We start from the raw sequence: 19330 nt of genomic DNA on the forward strand, positions 1-19330 counted from the left end.
CTTGGCTTTCTTCCTCTCGGACATAAACACGCTTGCACAAAATGTAAATGCATGTCAGACTTAAGTAAAGAAAAGCTTTGAAATTATGGTCCAAATCAGCAAAAACACAACACAACATTTTTGGATAACCTGCTATTAAAGAACAGGGAAAACAACAGCTTCCGTTTGAGCAGAATGAGGCCATGGGAAGGAGGGGATTGGAATCCAGCATAAGCTTCCCTGGAAACTCACAGTCATTAATCTGATTAATGTATACAAGACTAGTGAGCATGTACAGTATTTCAGGTCCAGGAATCTAAGCATATTCAAATGCAATCTTTCAAACAAAATATTACTTCTATGTATCCGGAAAACAACACAGCTAGAGAAAAATGGATTCTGAAAAAATTATCACAAGACATTGTATGCATTGTATGTGCTGTGCATACACAGCCTTTAAACATCAGAATACAGAGTCAGACTCAGGCTTACATAATATTAGGTAGCATGCATAAGAAAACAAAAAAATATGTAATAGGAACTTACCAAATCCAGGGAAGAATGTTAGAAATTAGTGGGAGTTTACCCAGCGACACAGCCTCTTTCGTGACCCTGCGAGAGGAAGGAGATGTTAGGTTTTGTCAGGGTTTAGTAAGCCAGAGAAGAAGCAAGCAAGCAGATGAAAGTGTCTCTTGGTCCTCAAAAGATGTCAGAAAGTTGAAGGCAGCACACAAGGTTAATATAATCCCAGAAAGTCACAGGTGGCACATTCTGAGATGGAGAGAGAAATGCCACACATAGAAGACCTGAAGAGGCAATCAGGAGGGCACTGGAAAACACCATAGCTCTCCACAATTGACCTACGACTAGGTCCTGGTTTAAGGCCTAACACCCAGTGCAAGGAGGAATGTTCTGGGTTCAATACGAGTTCAGCTCTATTCACAACTTGTGAAATGATAAATCACGCATCAGTAAAAAAACTAAATCGTGTTTTAATCCAGACATTAATGGAATATTAAAATACAAACGTGTTTTAAAGGTCTCGCCATAGGACTTAGGTGTTTGTTAGCCTAAGATCAGCATGTGGCTACTCTAGCTGCTAATTTAACATTTCTTGGTGCAATTTTTATCTAGAACAGACTGGTAAACATTTGCAACATGTGCAAAGATATCAGACAGGGATTGTTTACATAGAGAAAATTTCACCCACGGGAATTACCTAGACAATACATAACCAGTTTATTCTAGAAAAGAACATTCACACCAACAAAAGGATGCTATAGTTTGAAAAAAAAAAAAAACACACATTTGTATAGAAAAGGTAAAAAGATTTTTTAACAAAAATACACAGACAATTTTACTTTCAGTGGTTACCAACAGCTTGTCTGTCAACAACATTTAACACTATATTAACCCCAAAACAATTGTGTAAAACAACAGATCTTATGCAAGATACTAACATAATAGTTAAGTGTATTTACGTCATGTTTTGAACAGAATAATAATCCTCATATATCTGATATTTAAAGAAAAAAGGGCCAGATTTACGAACAGTATGTACTGTGTAAATGCCTCTTTTAGCGTTTTAAAACATCTACTGTCAGGGATTGCTGCTCGATTATGAGACAAAATCATAATCATAGTTATTTCGATTAAAAAAATTTCACAATTATTTAACATAATTACTCTGTGACTTTGAAAACTTGCATTTAACCTTTTTCTTAAAGGAACCTTTTTTTTTCTGAAAATATGCTCATTTTCCAGCTCCCCTAGAGTTAAACGTTTGATTTTGGAATCCATTCAGCTGATCTCCGGGTCTGGCGCTACCATTTTTAGCATAGCTTAGCATAATCCATTGAATCTGATTAGACCATTAGCATAGCACCTAAAAAAATAACCAAAGAATTTCGATATTTTTCCTATTTAAAACTTGACTCTTCTGTAGTTACATTGCGTACTAACACAGACGGAAAATTAAAAGTTGCAATTTTCTAGGCAAATATGGCTAGGAACTATACTCTCATTCTGGCGTAATAATCAAGGCCTTAATGGTGTAACATGACTGCAGGAGGCGCAATGATTTTACGCAGCAGCCGAAAATAGTCCCCGTAACTTTCAATGGCAGGGGACTATTTTCGGGCGGTGCGTAATATCACTACACCTCCTGCAGTCATGCTACAGCAGCAAAGTCCTTGATTATTACGCCAGAATGAGAGTATAGTTCCTAGCCATATCTGCGTATAAAATCGCAACTTTTAATTATCTCTCGGTCTTAGTACACGATGTAACTACGGAAGAGTCAAGTTTTAAATAAGAAAAATATCGAAACTCTTTGGTTATTTTTAGGCGCAATGCTAATGGACTAATCAGATTCAATGGATTGTGCTAAGATATGCTTTAAGTGCTAGTGCCAGACCCGGAGATCAGCTGAATGGATTCAAAAATGGTAGGTTTAACTCTAGGGGAGCTGGGAAATTAGCATATTTTAAAAAAAAGTGGAGTGTCCCTTTAAGTGTTGCAATAGGCTACACATAGCAGCACACCATTTATATTTTAATTGCACAATAATTGTTTTACATCTATTGACTTGTTTTTGTAATTACTTGGATTAAAAAAACAATTACTTGCACAACCCTACTTTCAGGATTTCTTAAAGACACAATAGTGCTGAAAAGGTGTGGATTGCTTCCCATTTACTAACAGCTTGCACCTGTGTAAACGCCCCTTTTAGCGTAAAAAAATCAACTGTCAGGTAGGGCTGCTTGAAAATCCTAATCACGGTTATTTTGGCAAAAAATCATAATCACTCAAAAATGTCCAAAAAGAGTGAAATGTAGGTATGTGTGTGACTGACCTTATTACAAATGCATTTGTTGGAGTTTTCTTTTAAGCACAGTATTTAAATCGTGCAACGCAGTGCTTGCAATTTGTGCCAATAATATTTAACAATCAGCTGATGTGCTTGTTCTTTACACAAAACAAGCTAGTTATGTAACGCATACTATTACTATGCCTACAGTATTGCAGAAAATGTCATGTTTTTGTTAAGTACGACTGTTAAGGTTGGTATGTTACACATGTTAACCTTAAGTATGGAATGTGACATCACCCACAAAATGAAGCACATTCCTGTGTGCTGTGTCAGGTTCAGACACGCTACACTAATGAGACCCCGGGCACACGACCGTTCACGTCACCAGGTCCTTCCCTTTCCTAAAACATTGTATTATAACGGAACAGGGCAACTCTCACCCGTACGGGGTTTGATAACAATATAACTTCTACTCCTCTAGAGAAATGCTTTACAAAATGATTTGCCTACAAAACTCTGAAACGGATTGGCAAGTACTATAGACGTGACCAGGCCTGCTGTTATAACTCATGTCATACGCCCATTGCTATCAAGGGGTGCAAGACCGAACCGAACACAGCGGGTGAATTGGCAGAAGGATTGTTCTAAAGAGAGCCATGCTCTAATTTTATATACAAGATGACTGACAGTAACTTGAATTGGAAGTGAATATTCTGCCCAAGCTCATATGAGAAAGAGTAACTGTAAAGCAAATGGCTGCATTGCAAATGAAAGATGACTAAAAGGAAATAACACGTTATTTCTGCGAATTGAGAAATCTCAGAACTGTGTTTAGAGCGGACCGAGCGTTAGATTTCATCTTTGTTTTACAAACCCACATAATTTAAATCGCATCATGCAAAGCCCATTTAAAGGGATAGTTCACCCGAAAATTATAATCCAGCCATAATTTTCTCACCTTCAAGAAACACAAAGGAAGATATTCTGAGCAATCTTTGTAAACCAACTTTTTTTATAACCCCATCGATATTTTTTTTCTCCAACTATGGAAGTCAGTGCTCCGGCTACCTTTTTGATTACAAATATATTCCTTTTTGTTCAACAAAACAAAGATTTTTATACAGGTTTGAAACAACTTCAAGGGGAGTAAATGATAACAGTATTTTCATTTTCGGGTGAATTATCCCTTTAACCCTTACATGCATGTCTTGGGTCTTTACTAGAGATCCAGAAATGTCCTTAGGGCATAATTTTAACACTGTATATTGTTGCCATCTGTTTAATGACAAATAAAATGTCATGATAACGCAAGAACACATGCTTTATTTGATCATTTTGTAATTGTTAATGAAATATTATGACAGTTTTGAAGTATTAGTAGAGTTTTATACAATGAGGAAGTTTAGATATCAGTTTTAGATATACATTCAGGGTCGCTAAAGACCCAAGTATATGAAATACTGAGTGCGTTTACAGTCTTATTCCGATTACATTAAAGGGGACATATAAAGAGTTTGGTTGCAAAACGCAATAAAAAAAATGAGTTACTGCCAGAATCAGTATTATATCAGGTCAGTATTTAAAAGTAAATTCTTAATTTTAGGCAAAATCCAATATCTGCCGCAGGGCTCCAGACTGCCACCAAAATTTGGGAGTGTGCCACTGAATTTTACATCCTGTCGCACATGTGCGACTAGTAAATTTGACCTTTTTTTGTGATGTGACACTGAATTTAAAAACAGCACATTGATGATAGATGCAGAAAGTACAAAGTATATTTATAAGTAATACAGTGTATTACTTAGTAGAAATGTGAATATTTGGTTAGCATGTGCCCCTAAATTCTTTGGTTGCGCACGTAAAATTTTCAGTTGGGGGCCACTGTGCTCCTAGTGAAAAAAGTTAGTCTGGAGCCCTGCACTGTGTTATTCTCTCATCTTTTCTCCCTTTTTTCCCAAAACGCGATAAACGCCACTCCTCCTTTTCCACAAAATGCAATAAATCGCTCCACAAATTACAGCGCACCATTCCACGCTATGTAAACGAACTGGCGGCGCGTTGAGTACACGGAATCTTAGTTTTCCTCATCTACTTTGTACTTCGTGATCAACAAACAAACAAAAACAAAATATTACTTTAATGGCATTGATAAACCTGTGATGGTTTTCTGTAGGGGTGGGCGATATGACCAAAATCTTCTATCACGATAGGATTAATTTTATATCATGATAACGATATGTATCACGGTAGAGTTTTTTATGTTTTAATAAGGTTTAAATCTTTAATACCATAGAAATGTTCATAATTCTCACAAAAAACATATACAAGCATAGAAAGAAGATAAAAACAAACAAAACTCAAGCTCTCTGAAGATACACAGTCAATAAGAATGATAATAAATAATTATGCATGTATGTATAGGCCTATATATATTTTTATTTAAGGTAGAAAAGTGATTTAATCAGGAGCGAGAGATTTTTTTCTCAATGCTGTTTGATTAACACGAGTGACAGACAGGAGCAAAATTAGGTAACTTCCCCTTTAAGACCAAAGTCCGGATCCAATACACTGTTACACATGCGCTTTCTCTTTTAGCTGTTTACTTTCTCTTAAGACCTTACTGGTCGTGTTTATGATGATGCTTGCAAAGACGGGAATTTTGACGCATATGTGTATTTAAGGCCAATAAAGCGGGAAAAATGCTCACGAGCTTAATAAGCAGAGGTCGCGCGACTTGCGCGCTCCTCACAGACAGAAAGAGCAGCGGTTGCGCGACTTGTCCGCTCCTGACACACAGAAAGAACGCACGCATACAGATCTGTTGTCTGTGTTTCAATGGCTTAAAATAACTTGTTTTAAAACTGCAGTGCTTAAATACGTGTACAAACGTTACGTTTTCGCGACCACACGCACAGGAGCGTGACGTGGGCACGTAACCTCGATAGAAACGATAGTCCAAAATCTCTACCGGTTGACAAATTTCTACCGGTTAATTTTGTCTACCGGTTTATCGCCCACCCCTAGTTTTCTGTAACGGGAAAGAAACGTAAGCCATCAACATCTAATAATTTACGCGAGAGGCACTCGGGAGACGGGTTCTTGTTCTCCCGACAGCATCAAGCTCTATTATGCTAACACATTCATTGACCCCAGGTGATCTTATGAAAAAAACTTTCCATTATTTTACTCAGTCAATGAAAATCGAGCAGGACCAAAACATTTTACTGCTGATCACTGTGAAAAATGTTAAGCGACGACGTCAAGTATAACCGCAGCAATGACAGTGTTCTTAACTCTTTCCCCGCCATTGACGAGATATCTCGTCAATTAAGAGAAAACGCTTCCCCGCCAATAACGAGATTTTCCGTCTCTCCGCAATACCGCTATTATCCACCAGGCGGCCCTTCCACAACTTTTTAAAACCGGAAGTATTGCCCTATGGCAAGCGGCTGCATGTCCGTGTCTGTTTTAAAGATCGCTCTGAATGGGATCTCTATGAAAAGTCCGTCACAAAAATGGAATTATCTCTGCTTTTTGCTCAAAATATGGTGTTTTTGCAAAAACCTATACATATTCAAAAGCTGATTGCAAAAGAACCACTAAAGGCAGGATGAAACGTTTTTTTTTGTTTGAAAGCAGAGGGTCTGTTCTTTCATTTGGTATATTGTATGTTTATATATTTAAAGAAGAACATTTTCTGGAAGGCATTAAACTTTGGTGAAAATCATGAAAAACGCTGGCGCTGGCTGGCAACTTTTTTTAAAAACGCTGGCGGTGAAAGAGTTAATATGACAAGTAAATGTTTTGATTAATGCCATTAATGTTTTTTTATCAGTGTATACCACTAGTCAACTAAATGAATATAAAATGGCAAAGATGAATGCACATTTATATAGGCTATTGAACCAAAAGATTTATAGCATTATGAAAAAAACTTGTCATGGATTTATTGCATTTTGTGAAAAAATAATCCGTTTTTATAATAAATCTTTGAAAATCAAGTTATGAATTTGAATTTTTTATGTTTTTATAACCTACAGATGCTATGTGAAAGTTTGTAACAGAAAATAGTGTTTTTCATCTTGTCACTTTCTTGGTATAGAAAACATGTTTTTACCGAAAATTGTCAAATGGATTTATTGCGTTTTGGAACCAAACTCTTCATATCATGAAAATCTGACTTTTCCCATGTTTAAGTGCTATAATTGGGTCCCTAGTGCTCGTATCAACCTAGAAAATGTGAAAGGAAACAACCCAGTAAACCATTCTCTGTAATCATGTGAAAAAAATAGGTCATTGAAATTTGGCGCCCAAAGGTAGATTGTTTCCCATTACCCCAATTCGCATTGCATGTAAACGCCTCAACTGGCTTTCTTGCAGTTTTGAGCAAAAAAGATAAACGTTACGAATAGGGATGCACCGAAAAGAAAATTGTTGGCCGAAGAAGAATAAAATGAAAAACTCAGCCGAAGGCCGATTACCCCAATTTTTTTCACCAACGCCATGTCTTTCTCATACACTGCATGGTGTTCAAGACGTCTTGATTTTAAATTATAAATGAAACTTAGTATTGCTGTGTTTTCACGTCGTTTTCACTTTAAAATGCTTTTACCAACATGTTTGTTTGCTGCATTTGCACATCTCTCACACTGCGCTGGTTGCTATTTGATCGCGTCATCAAAAAGCTCATTGTTCGGTAAAATTTATTCTGCCTTTTCATATTTTTCATTGAACACCGAAAATGTTTTTTTATTTCGGTTGCCGAAAATTCGGTGCATCCCTAGTCACGAACGTAAGCATAAACTAACGCACAAAAGTCTGCTCTTGACTCATCACTGTGGAATTAAAAGTATGCTTTACATTTACAGGATCTGTCAACATGAGAAGAGATACAACAGCATAGCTTCTGACAGATTTCCTAACAGCTTTTTTAAACAACTAGATGTACTATAGGCGTAACATCACTACCTGCAAGAAACCGGAAAAATATCCAAATCTTGCCGTTTCTGCGTAGCCGGATTACAAATTTGCATGCAAATGCATGAAAACAGGATTCTATAATAACAGATTTTTGATAGATATCCACTTATGTTTTGCATGTAAACACACTGAATGGTTGGTGAAACATTTATGCATTTAAGGGTTAAAATGGTGAATCTCTCTGAGCCTGTCAAGAGTATCTAGCACACTAAAACCATCATTCAAACTACACTTTTCCCCCATATCTTGTAAAAAAAGAATGGTGAATTTGGCTTCAGGACAGCTCAAAATAAGCCTGCTTTCAAAGTCTCAGTGCACTCCCAGTCTCTGTGTAGGCATGATAAAAACAAAGGCAGTTTTGTTCCTCACTCAGCACCACGCAACAGCACATATACTTACAGATCCTAGGGGTTTAGGTCTGGGATCAGCAAGCATGAAAAGATTTCAGTCAAACAAATAATTACGATAACTATAAATGATATAAAATAAAAATCAGGGAAAATTGAAAAACTTGGAAAGGGCGCCCAGGCTGTCATTAGAGAGAGCAGGAGCCCAATAACTTAAAAAGCTTGAATTGCATTCAAAGTTACTTAACTCATAGTCTTATCTCTGACTTCAACTGCACTTTGACATTTGACAGACACTTTATGCAAAGCATTCCACAGTGAGGTTACATCAGAAGCAAGGCTCCAAAAGTGACAAGGCAACCAATGGGTCTCGGTTCCTCAAATACAACCTGCATATTTGCATTAGCCATTAAATCTCCAACCACCGTAACCACCACCCTTAATCAGAGCTGTCTGAAATATGAATCATACATGAACACGAGAACACTGTACTATTGTTTTAAAATGAGAACAAAAGTAACTAAATACTAGCATATAATCCAAGAGAACTGTACGTTATAGTCGCTTTCTAAAAGAATAGGTAATAAAAAAACACTTAATCTACAAACTGGACAATGAAAAGTATATTTCATGACATCGATCCTGTCTGACGAGCACAATAGATACCCTAATAAACACAAAACTTACAGAGGCTCCAAAATACTAAGACAACATAAGACATCTGGGAATTTCTTTTCTAGGAAAATTAATACCGCAGAAGTCCATGCCAGCTTGAGTGCATGTCATCATTAAACAAATGCTAAGAAATCCTAGCAAATCAACTTATCACAAAATATGCTGATAAAATAATTTATAATGAAAATATCTCTGCAGTAAAATTCCTGATCTCTGCCTTCTGGACCGCACTATATAGATAGATGTATAGATAGATAGACAGACAGACAGACAGACAGTTGTATAGACAGATAGTTGTATTAATAAATAGATAGTTCTATAGATAGATAGATAGATAGTAGTTTAGATAAACAGACAGATAGACACAGACAGACAGACAGAAAGTTGTATAGGTAGATAGATAGCTGTATAGATACCTGTAGATAGATAAATAGTTGTATAGATAGATAGATAGTAGTATAGATAGACAGCCAGATAGATAGACACATAGTCACAGACAGACAGACAGACAGATAGTTGTATAAATAGATAGATAGTTGTATAGATGGATAGATAGATACGTGTAGATAGATAGATAGATAGATAGATAGATAGATAGATAGATAGATAGATAGATATATAGTTGTATAGATAGACAGAGAGATAGATAGACAGATAGATAGATAGATAGTTGTATAGATAGACAGAGAGATAGATAGACAGGCAGACAGTTGTATAGACAGATAGACAGGCAGACAGTTGTATAGACAGATAGACAGGCAGACAGTTGTATAGACAGATAGACAGGCAGACAGTTGTATAGACAGATAGACAGGCAGACAGTTGTATAGACAGATAGACAGGCAGACAGTTGTATAGACAGATAGACAGGCAGACAGTTGTATAGACAGATAGACAGGCAGACAGTTGTATAGACAAATAGACAGGCAGACAGTTGTATAGACAGATAGACAGGCAGACAGTTGTATAGACAGATAGACAGGCAGACAGTTGTATAGACAGATAGACAGTTGTATAGACAGATAGACAGGCAGACAGCTGTATAGACAGGCAGACAGACAGACAGACAGATAGATAGATAGTAGAATAGATAGACACAGATAGATAGTTGTATAAATAGATAGATAGTTGTATAGATAGACAGAGAGATAGATAGACAGATAGACACAGGCAGACAGTTGTATAGATAGATAGATACGTGTAGATAGATAGATAGTTGTATAGATAGATAGATAGTTGTATAGATAGATAGATAGTTGTATAGATAGATAGATAGTTGTATAGATAGATAGATAGATAGATAGATAGATAGTTGTATAGATAGATAGATAGATAGTTGTATAGATAGATAGATAGATAGTTGTATAGATAGATAGATAGATAGTTGTGTATAGATAGATAAATAGATAGTTGTGTATAGATAGATAGATAGTTGTATAGTTAGATAGTTGTATAGATAGATAGATAGATAGATAGATAGATAGATAGATAGATAGATAGATAGATAGATAGATAGATAGATAGATAGATAGATAGATAGATAGATAGATAGATAGATAGATAGATAGATAGATAGATAGATAGATAGACAGATAGACAGATAGACACAGGCAGACAGTTGTATAGACAGATAGACAGGCAGACAGTTGTATAGACAGATAGACAGGCAGACAGTTGTATAGACAGATAGACAGTTGTATAGACAGATAGACAGGCAGACAGCTGTATAGACAGGCAGACAGACAGACAGATAGATAGATAGTAGAATAGATAGACACAGATAGATAGTTGTATAAATAGATAGATAGTTGTATAGATAGACAGAGAGATAGATAGACAGATAGACACAGGCAGACAGTTGTATAGATAGATAGATACGTGTAGATAGATAGATAGTTGTATAGATAGATAGATAGATAGATAGATAGATAGATAGATAGATAGATAGATAGATAGATAGATAGATAGATAGATGATAGATAGATAGATAGATAGATAGATAGATAGATAGACAGATAGACAGATAGACACAGGCAGACAGTTGTATAGACAGATAGACAGGCAGACAGTTGTATAGACAGATAGACAGGCAGACAGTTGTATAGACAGATAGACAGTTGTATAGACAGATAGACAGGCAGACAGCTGTATAGACAGGCAGACAGACAGACAGATAGATAGATAGTAGAATAGATAGACACAGATAGATAGTTGTATAAATAGATAGATAGTTGTATAGATAGACAGAGAGATAGATAGACAGATAGACACAGGCAGACAGTTGTATAGATAGATAGATACGTGTAGATAGATAGATAGTTGTATAGATAGATAGATAGTTGTATAGATAGATAGATAGTTGTATAGATAGATAGATAGTTGTATAGATAGATAGATAGTTGTATAGATAGATAGATAGATAGATAGATAGTTGTATAGATAGATAGATAGATAGATAGATAGATAGTTGTATAGATAGATAGATAGATAGTTGTATAGATAGATAGATAGATAGATAGTTGTGTATAGATAGATAAATAGATAGTTGTGTATAGATAGATAGATAGTTGTGTATAGATAGATAGATAGTTGTATAGTTAGATAGTTGTATAGATAGATAGATAGATAGATAGATAGATAGATAGATAGATAGATAGATAGATAGATAGATAGATAGATAGATAGATAGATAGATAGATAGATAGATAGATAGACAGATAGACACAGACAGACAGTTGTGAAGTTAGATAGATAGTTGTATAGATACGTGTAGATAGTCGTATAGATAGATAGATAGTCGTATAGATAGATAGATAGTCGTATAGATAGATAGACACGTGTAGATAGATAGACACGTGTAGATAGATAGACACGTGTAGATAGATAGATACGTGTAGATAGATAGATAGATACGTGTAGATAGATAGATACGTGTAGATAGATAGATACGTGTAGATAGATAGATACGTGTAGATAGATAGATACGTGTAGATAGATAGATACGTATAGATAGATAGATAGATAGTTGTATAGATAGATAGATAGTTAGTTGTATAGATAGATAGATAGTTGTATAGATAGATAGATAGTTGTATAGATAGATAGATAGACAGATAGACACAGACAGACAGTTGTATAGTTAGATAGATAGTTGTATAGATACGTGTAGATAGTCGTATAGATAGATAGATAGTCGTATAGATAGATAGATAGTCGTATAGATAGATAGATAGATACGTGTAGATAGATAGATACGTGTAGATAGATAGATACGTGTAGATAGATAGATACGTGTAGATAGATAGATTGTTGTATAGATAGACAGATAGACAGTTGTATAGATAGACAGACACACAGACAGACAGATAGTTAGACAGATAGACACAGAAAGACAGAGAGACGGTTGTATAAATAGATACCTGTAGATAAATAGATAGTTGTATAGAAACCTGTAGATAGATAGATCTTCAGATGGTGAGGTACACAAGAGGATGAAGCCTCATCAAATTTCACTGGATTGTAGACAGGAAGTGTTGTGTCACAGGGTTGAAAATTGTGCTCACCAATATTTTGATGGACACATGTATTTAATTTGTAGCTGAAGTTTACCAATATCACACAAGAGGTTTGTATTTTATATTCCAAGACGAATTAATGAAAACCAGGTACATACAGGAATAATCAACTATTCCCAAAGTCATCACAAACTGTCAAAATAATTTTAAATAAGCTACAAGAAATGTTAAGACTTTCGTTTGGAAGGTGAAAACAACTATTTTGTGTACTATTCAGGTTCTAGAAAGTTACAGTCTAACATTTAGCGAGGTAATCCAACGGTGCATGCAATATTGACTATAAATTTCAGTCAGAAGTGAATGTGCCTGCTGTTTATGCTTTTATAGCGGATCTTAAACAGAATAAATCCGCTATGACGGTTCAGTTTCGGCCACGTTATTACGAGTGCACGCGCTCACCTAGTCGCCATAGAGATGCAGAGGAAAATATTCAAATATCACAAAACCCACTGACTACTTACTTAGTTTGGTCCTAACCAGTTCACAACACTCGTGTACTCGACGTCCCACGTCGGCATAAATCCAGAGTCACTCAAACTGCGGTGAAAGGCGGTATATTTACATGCAGACTGCGTTCATCAGTTTAGGACAGGGCTGGAAAAGCTCCATGTGAAAAGTTGACACCTTCCTTTTCTCCCATGGCAACCAAGAGACGATATAATATATCCCATAAACATTTAGCAGGAGACCGAAACTCTTTCAGCAGAATGTTTTCAGTAAGCAGACTTGTCCCGCAGTCAACAGTAACTCCTGTCGTTAGACGAGGAGCAGTTTTACAAATGAAATTAGATGCTGGGGCTCTGCATTATGCCCATTGATCCAATTACACCCGTTAACCCCTTCGGATTCAAACTGAAAACACCGAAATATTTTAATGACGTGTAGTTGTAGCGTTTCTTACATGATTGCTTTCTATGCTGCGTACGCGTCGTGTTTCTCATACAGTGTGAATATTAAAGCACTAAAGATAAATTAAATCTAGGTTTGTATGTTACGTTATCATGGATGATAACAAGAGCGACGTCGCCCCCTGTAGGTTTCAAAATCATCAACTAACTCGACTCCTGACAGAAATGTTATTTTGCTGAAGCTCAGTTCATAAAGCAGAGGGTTTTGTTTTACTAAACCCTTAAATATTGCAGCTATATCTAGCTTTGAACATTATAAAGATCACTGCTTTTATTTTATATTGAACTTTTTTTTTTTCAATTAATCATAATCAGGAAAGAGATAAAAAATAAAGCAGACTTGCGATGGATTAAAAATCAAGCAGTTTGGGGATACCGCATAATCACTACAATAATAATACGAAAAAAATAACTGCAATTTTTCTGGTCGGATTTCGCGGAAAATGTTTCAATGCACGTAAATAAAATACCTGCAATTTTTATTGCTTGTGGAACAGTTGTGAATAGCAACACAAATAAAATAAAAAACACGAATAATACAAATATACAAATATCACGTTTGTGTTTCCACAAAATACCGTAAAAGTAACTAAAACCCAACACACATCAAAAAACACCCATACGTTTATAATTACATCATACATAATTAATCATTGGCCAACAAATGGCAGACACTTAGCATAAATCTATTTTAGACTATTTTTTTAGGATTGGGGATACCAGAAGTGTAAATAATAAAAATATATATTTTCTTTATACATGCGCTTTACAATATTTACACCTACTTCACTAGGTGGTGCTACACACAACAGTGCAACCTATACAATAAACGTGAAAACGAACATGTAGGTAATAATAATCAATTAGTCGCAAAACAATTCTCAAAAAAAAGTAAAGCCAAAGTGTTATATTATTGCTATGTATGTGCACCTACATACTACGCAAGTGTTATGTATACACAGAGCATAATAATCAATGTAGATAATAATCAATGTAGATAATGAACATTAAAGGTTTTTAGGTACTTTTGGTAAATAAATAATTTTATACATAATCATACATAATCTTTTAATTGCTATTTTACTTTATCGACTGAGACTTTAAGCGAAAATCACTTTAAACCAGCGACCTTCACATTAACGCTCTTACAGGTGGGTTGTTTTACGTACCACTGTATTATAACGTAATAACCTACTACCAAATAAGTGTACTTATATTTTATTTACTCACTTATACCAATTTCACTAGTTTTAGGTGCCTGGTTAGCGTTTGTTTTTGCCCTGTTTATCTTCCATGCTTTTTGAACGAGCTTTGAGCAGTGACGGTAGGGACTTTTGTTTTGAAATCTCCTTGGAGTCCGAGAGCGGAAGTCATTGGCGACAGCGAAAGGTTCACGTTACTTGCAGGAACACTAAAGAAAGGAGGAAAAGCTGCTAGCGGGATACCAGGACTGATTTTATTGGGAAAAGCGTGTCAAATAATTGGCAGACGCTGGTATCTCGGTAATCCTCTCCCTGGCGAAGTTACGGGCATATCATCGTGGAAGTGAGTGAAATATATCAGACTGCTAGAGCTAACGAGCTAAAGGTGTTTGCCAGGCTGTTAGCTTTATGAGTTCATATCGGTAACTGACTGGTAATCCTGTCTTAAATCACCAATGATCTTGACTGATCGATTACGGATGTAATCTGTATTCGGCGATTAAACATAAGGTCCAGTATCTGCGCATCGCGACTCCCCCCGTGGTTCATAATAGCGAGAAGATTGAATAACTGCATTTATTCGCTCGCTGTTTATATTTGTATCGAAATATAGACTGATCGATTGATTGTTCTCGACAATAAACGTGAACCTATCGGGGATTAAAACAATTGGCAGGTGATATTTTGAATATGTTGTTGCTCCTCCTTCCTGTTAATATCTAAAAACATTGAACATCAAGGATTGTGGCCCGCAGAGAAAAAAACTCATTCAGTGTCGTGAGAAGACATTTATTTATTTGATTTTGTTTGCTTTTTTTTCAGATTAAAGATGTCGGTAAGATTGTATTTGTTTACGTTTTAGTATTTAATTATTATTTTTTTAGAAGGCTTTTGTCTTCACTGGAGCTCATTAGAGAATCCGTTACACACGCGCATACGCACGGGTGGTCTGATCTCTAGTCAGATGTCAGATGATTGGATCATGCAGGTACATCAGTATACACGTTTTACTTGCATGCCAGTGGCTTTGTAACCAACATTATATTCGATACAAATCCTGTTAAGTGTAAGTTAAGCCCAGGCCAGGCATTTTTAAATGTTATTCAGTTTTGATTCCTCAAACGATTTTCGGATGTTTTTTCTACATAGCTAAAATTTGGAGTTAACAGGTGTGACTGCTACCATATTAAAAGTTCTACAGTCACGAGGTGTTTGCACCTGTTCAAATGCTTATTTCTGTGTTATTGTTAAATGAATGAATGCATGCATGAGCTTTTTTATGGCATCCCAAACCCTTTGAATTAAATGTGAGTTCAAAGCATTTCCAGATCAAATTTGCAAAACCCTAGCCTCAGTTTTTCTGTTTCCTACTCAACCGCTGATATTGAAATCGTGGGATCAGCCCAATATCACCGAGCATGCTGTCTTGCTCATGGCTCTAGGAAAGCGTTTCCTTACTGGTGTCACAATAGGAATCCCTCCCCGATGCTTGGCTTCCTCCTGAGCTAATCTCTTTTCAAAAGGTTAATGATTTGAAATGAACCTTCTAATGGATACAGCATGTTGCACTAGGACTGCATGGCACATACAGCACAGGACATTAGAAATGTGTGATACACGCACATGGTTTTATTTGCAGTCTTGTATTGTTTACCTTTAAGTTACTTGGAGCTAACCGAGGTTTGTTGTTGACATGAGGAACACAATGTGTTTTTGTTATATTGGTCAGTTAGGTGCACCTATTTTATTGCTAAAAGCAATGTTATTTTGTGTATTTGGTATAATACAATGTGTTTGTGTGGTTTATGGTAAAAAACATTATTTTCCACATACCTTACATTTTTGTAGCTCCGGATATACAGTCTTCCTTAAACTCTTTAAGTTGGTTTGTCCAAGCACCAATATGAGGGTGATTTTGTAATTGTAGGTGCATTGGGTGTGCAAGGTCATTATTTTTTCAAATTTTTAGATTTTTAAACATTTTGATAATTTGTTATTCGTTGTCATGGATCACAAGTTGTGACAGGCCATAAAAATATAATATTTCTGTCTTAAATAGCTGAAAATCAGGATTTCTCATTGTCAATAAGTCAGTGTCAATTCTGTTACTGTCAAACTCTGTTACCAAGATTAAGTAACAGAGTTGATGAGAGAGAGAGAGAGAGAGAGAGAGAGAGAGAAAGTAAGTGTGTGTGTGTGTATGTGTGTGTGTGTGTGTGTGTGTGTGTGTGTGTGTGTGTGTGTGTATTTCTCTGTATATGACTGCCAGTTTTGTTACATACTGTCAGTGTCAACACTGTTATGCTGTGTACACACCAAGCGCAAAGCATCATGTTCCTCACTTTAGATTACTTGTGGGATTTAACTTCGTATCTTGCGAATTTTTGTTTTAAGTTGAATATTTTGAAATGCAATGACGCATTCGAATATATTCACTGCACGTAACCCTGGGTTATCTTCGTTCTTAACCCCGTTTTTAACCCTAGGATAAGGATCGTTTCACACTTGTAATTTAAAAGCGGGGTTATCCCTGAAATGAAACCCTGCTTGGAAGTAGAGTTAGCCCTGTTTTTGAGGGGGTTAACCCCACATTGTGGTGCCAAATGCATGCAGTGTGAAATGAAACGGGGTTAGAAAGTTATGACCCCAATTAAACACAGCTGAAGCAGCTAATCAAGGTGTTCAGGGTTGCTTGATAATTCCAGACAGTGTGTTGGAGCAGGGTTGGATAAACCTGACCTGGGGTTTAGGAATGCACAGTGTGAAACGTCAGATTATGAATATCCAGGGTTATCTCTTAACACCTGGTTAAGTATGAACAGAGTCAAACAGATAACCCAGGAATCTATTAACCCGGGTTTTAAAATAACCCAGGGTTAACTATTTCCAGTGTAAAAAGACCTTAATTTCGGACAACAGGAAATCATGATTTTCAGCTATATAAGACTTTTTACAGAAATTATGATATTGTTATAGCTTGTAACATCTGTTTTATTACATGGGGCAGTTGTCTTTTATTTGGTTCTCTTGTCTCTTTTGATGTTCGGAGTAGGTCTTGCTTTGTTATCTTTAGTGCTTGGCTTTATGTGGCCAGAGCTATGGTGACCTGCCCGTGACAATGTCCAAATCTCAAAATGTAATTGATCTTCAATTTACCAAAACAATGCAGAATCGGAAATCTATTCTTTATGTGCGTGCTTTTCTTCAGGCTGGGCTTGTAAGGAGTGCCTGATGACCTGGCGCAAGCATGAACGATGCTCGGGGCAGTTGACAGATCATTCGTTATGAAGTTTATCATTTGCACGCGTTTTAGACATTGCCGATTTAATTATATAGGAGTGGCTATAAGCCTTTCTGCGTTCAGAGTTTCAACACAGTTAGTTACAGTTTACATTTTACAGTTCTTGCCAGACTTTAAGACTATATTGTAATTTGAATCCTTAATTATATTTAAATTTTAATCCTTAAAATCTCTCCGTGTGTATAGCAGCGTTTTTATGCTAAGCTTGAAGGCTTCCCTAGAGAACGGGTCTTTGGTTTCAGAACCGTATTTGCATTTTCTGTATCGACCCTATCAGATCCACAGTGGATGACATTTAGTTACGTAGTCTCATGTGACGTTAAAAAGCCCAGGTGTGTTCTTGCCACCAAAATTTGAGAGTGTGCCACTGAATTTTACATCCAGTGCGACCAGTAAATTTGACCTTTTTTTGTGATGTGACACTGAATTTAAAACAGCAAATTGTACTTTCTGCATGATCTATCATTAAAGTATTTATTAGTAATACAGTGGAAATTAGTAGAAATGTAAATACAGGGCTCAAAATGTACTTTTTTATTTGGTAGCACTGGTGCTCCCAACTTTAAAGAGTTAGGAGCACCAGCAAAAATTTAGGGGCACTCATCCAAAAATTATGAAGCACCACAACTACAATGTATAAGTCAATAGATTTATTTTATTAAAAATTAAACACCACAACTGGGCTTTACACATCCTATGGCCAAGATTTGAAATTTGATCTTTTTTGCTGCATAGATTACTAAAATAATACCCAAATGCTGTTTAAATATTATAGCAGCAATAATAATTTAACAATTACAGGAAACACAAATATGATTACAATAGAAAATCTAGCAAACACGTAAAACACTGATTGATGGTGACATTACAAAAGTGACCTTAATATAGAAGGCTAATATATATTGGTTTTGATAACTGCATTACCAGGATGATATTACTACTAAATAGGCAATGTTTTTAAAAACATACCATCAGCATTGTCGTGTTCCACCTTAACATGGAATACAAGGATGTCTGTCGGATGTCCCTCAAGCAGGATGCGCACATACATCATCAAACACTATTTGATAGACAGGTCGGTATCTCCATCAATAATGATGAACACATTTGTCACGACAATTCTTGTGTTTTTGGCACTTTCGCCATGTTTAAGCAAGGTCTCGCGCTTAAAATGTATGGATTCTGCCACCAACGCCGTTTTACCTGCAACCTCCGTTTCACAGGATTTACAGTAAACACAGTAACATCAAGTCATTTTCATAGCGGAGCCACTCATAATTTTTAAGCCTCTCTCCGAAAGGAGAATTTAAATCCGGACCGTCGTTATGAATTAATACAGTAGTAACATTGTCTGTAGTCGCCTCGGTCTCTTCATGCTCGCGGTTCGTTTTTTCACATTTTCGCGCTTTGCGTACCAACGTAGCACGGCAACAAGGAATGATTGACATTCATATTAGCCAATCTGCGCTCTTCATTAAACGCAAGAACTTAAAGGTGAAATTTGATTGGTTATGTAATGTTGGAGAAAATGCTGAACCTGGAACAGCACAC

At 36.1% G+C, this 19330-nt stretch overlaps 2 protein-coding genes across 6 annotated transcripts in view; one reads left to right on the forward strand and one right to left on the reverse strand.

Moving 5' to 3' along the window:
• pacsin3 (protein kinase C and casein kinase substrate in neurons 3) overlaps window positions 1–13246 on the reverse strand; it is a 48690-nt gene extending 35444 nt beyond the window's left edge. The window contains exons 1-2 of one of the 2 annotated variants that reach the window (XM_065261587.2): window positions 12830–13246; window positions 526–591 (exon numbers count right to left, since the gene is read on the reverse strand). The gene's annotated coding sequence lies outside the window, so the exon portion shown is untranslated. The remainder of the gene's footprint in view (window positions 1–525; window positions 592–12829) is intronic. The other variant, XM_065261588.2, reaches the window with a different exon arrangement.
• Window positions 13247–14640: 1394 nt separating this feature from the next.
• Window positions 14641–19330, forward strand: part of csnk1g1 (casein kinase 1, gamma 1) — a 53543-nt gene continuing 48853 nt past the window's right edge. For all 4 annotated transcript variants that reach the window (XM_065261593.2, XM_065261594.2, XM_065261595.2 and 1 more), the window contains exon 1: window positions 14641–14821. The gene's annotated coding sequence lies outside the window, so the exon portion shown is untranslated. The remainder of the gene's footprint in view (window positions 14822–19330) is intronic.

Source organism: Paramisgurnus dabryanus, chromosome 2 (genome assembly GCF_030506205.2).
Source record: "Paramisgurnus dabryanus chromosome 2, PD_genome_1.1, whole genome shotgun sequence".
NCBI lineage: Eukaryota > Metazoa > Chordata > Actinopteri > Cypriniformes > Cobitidae > Paramisgurnus > Paramisgurnus dabryanus.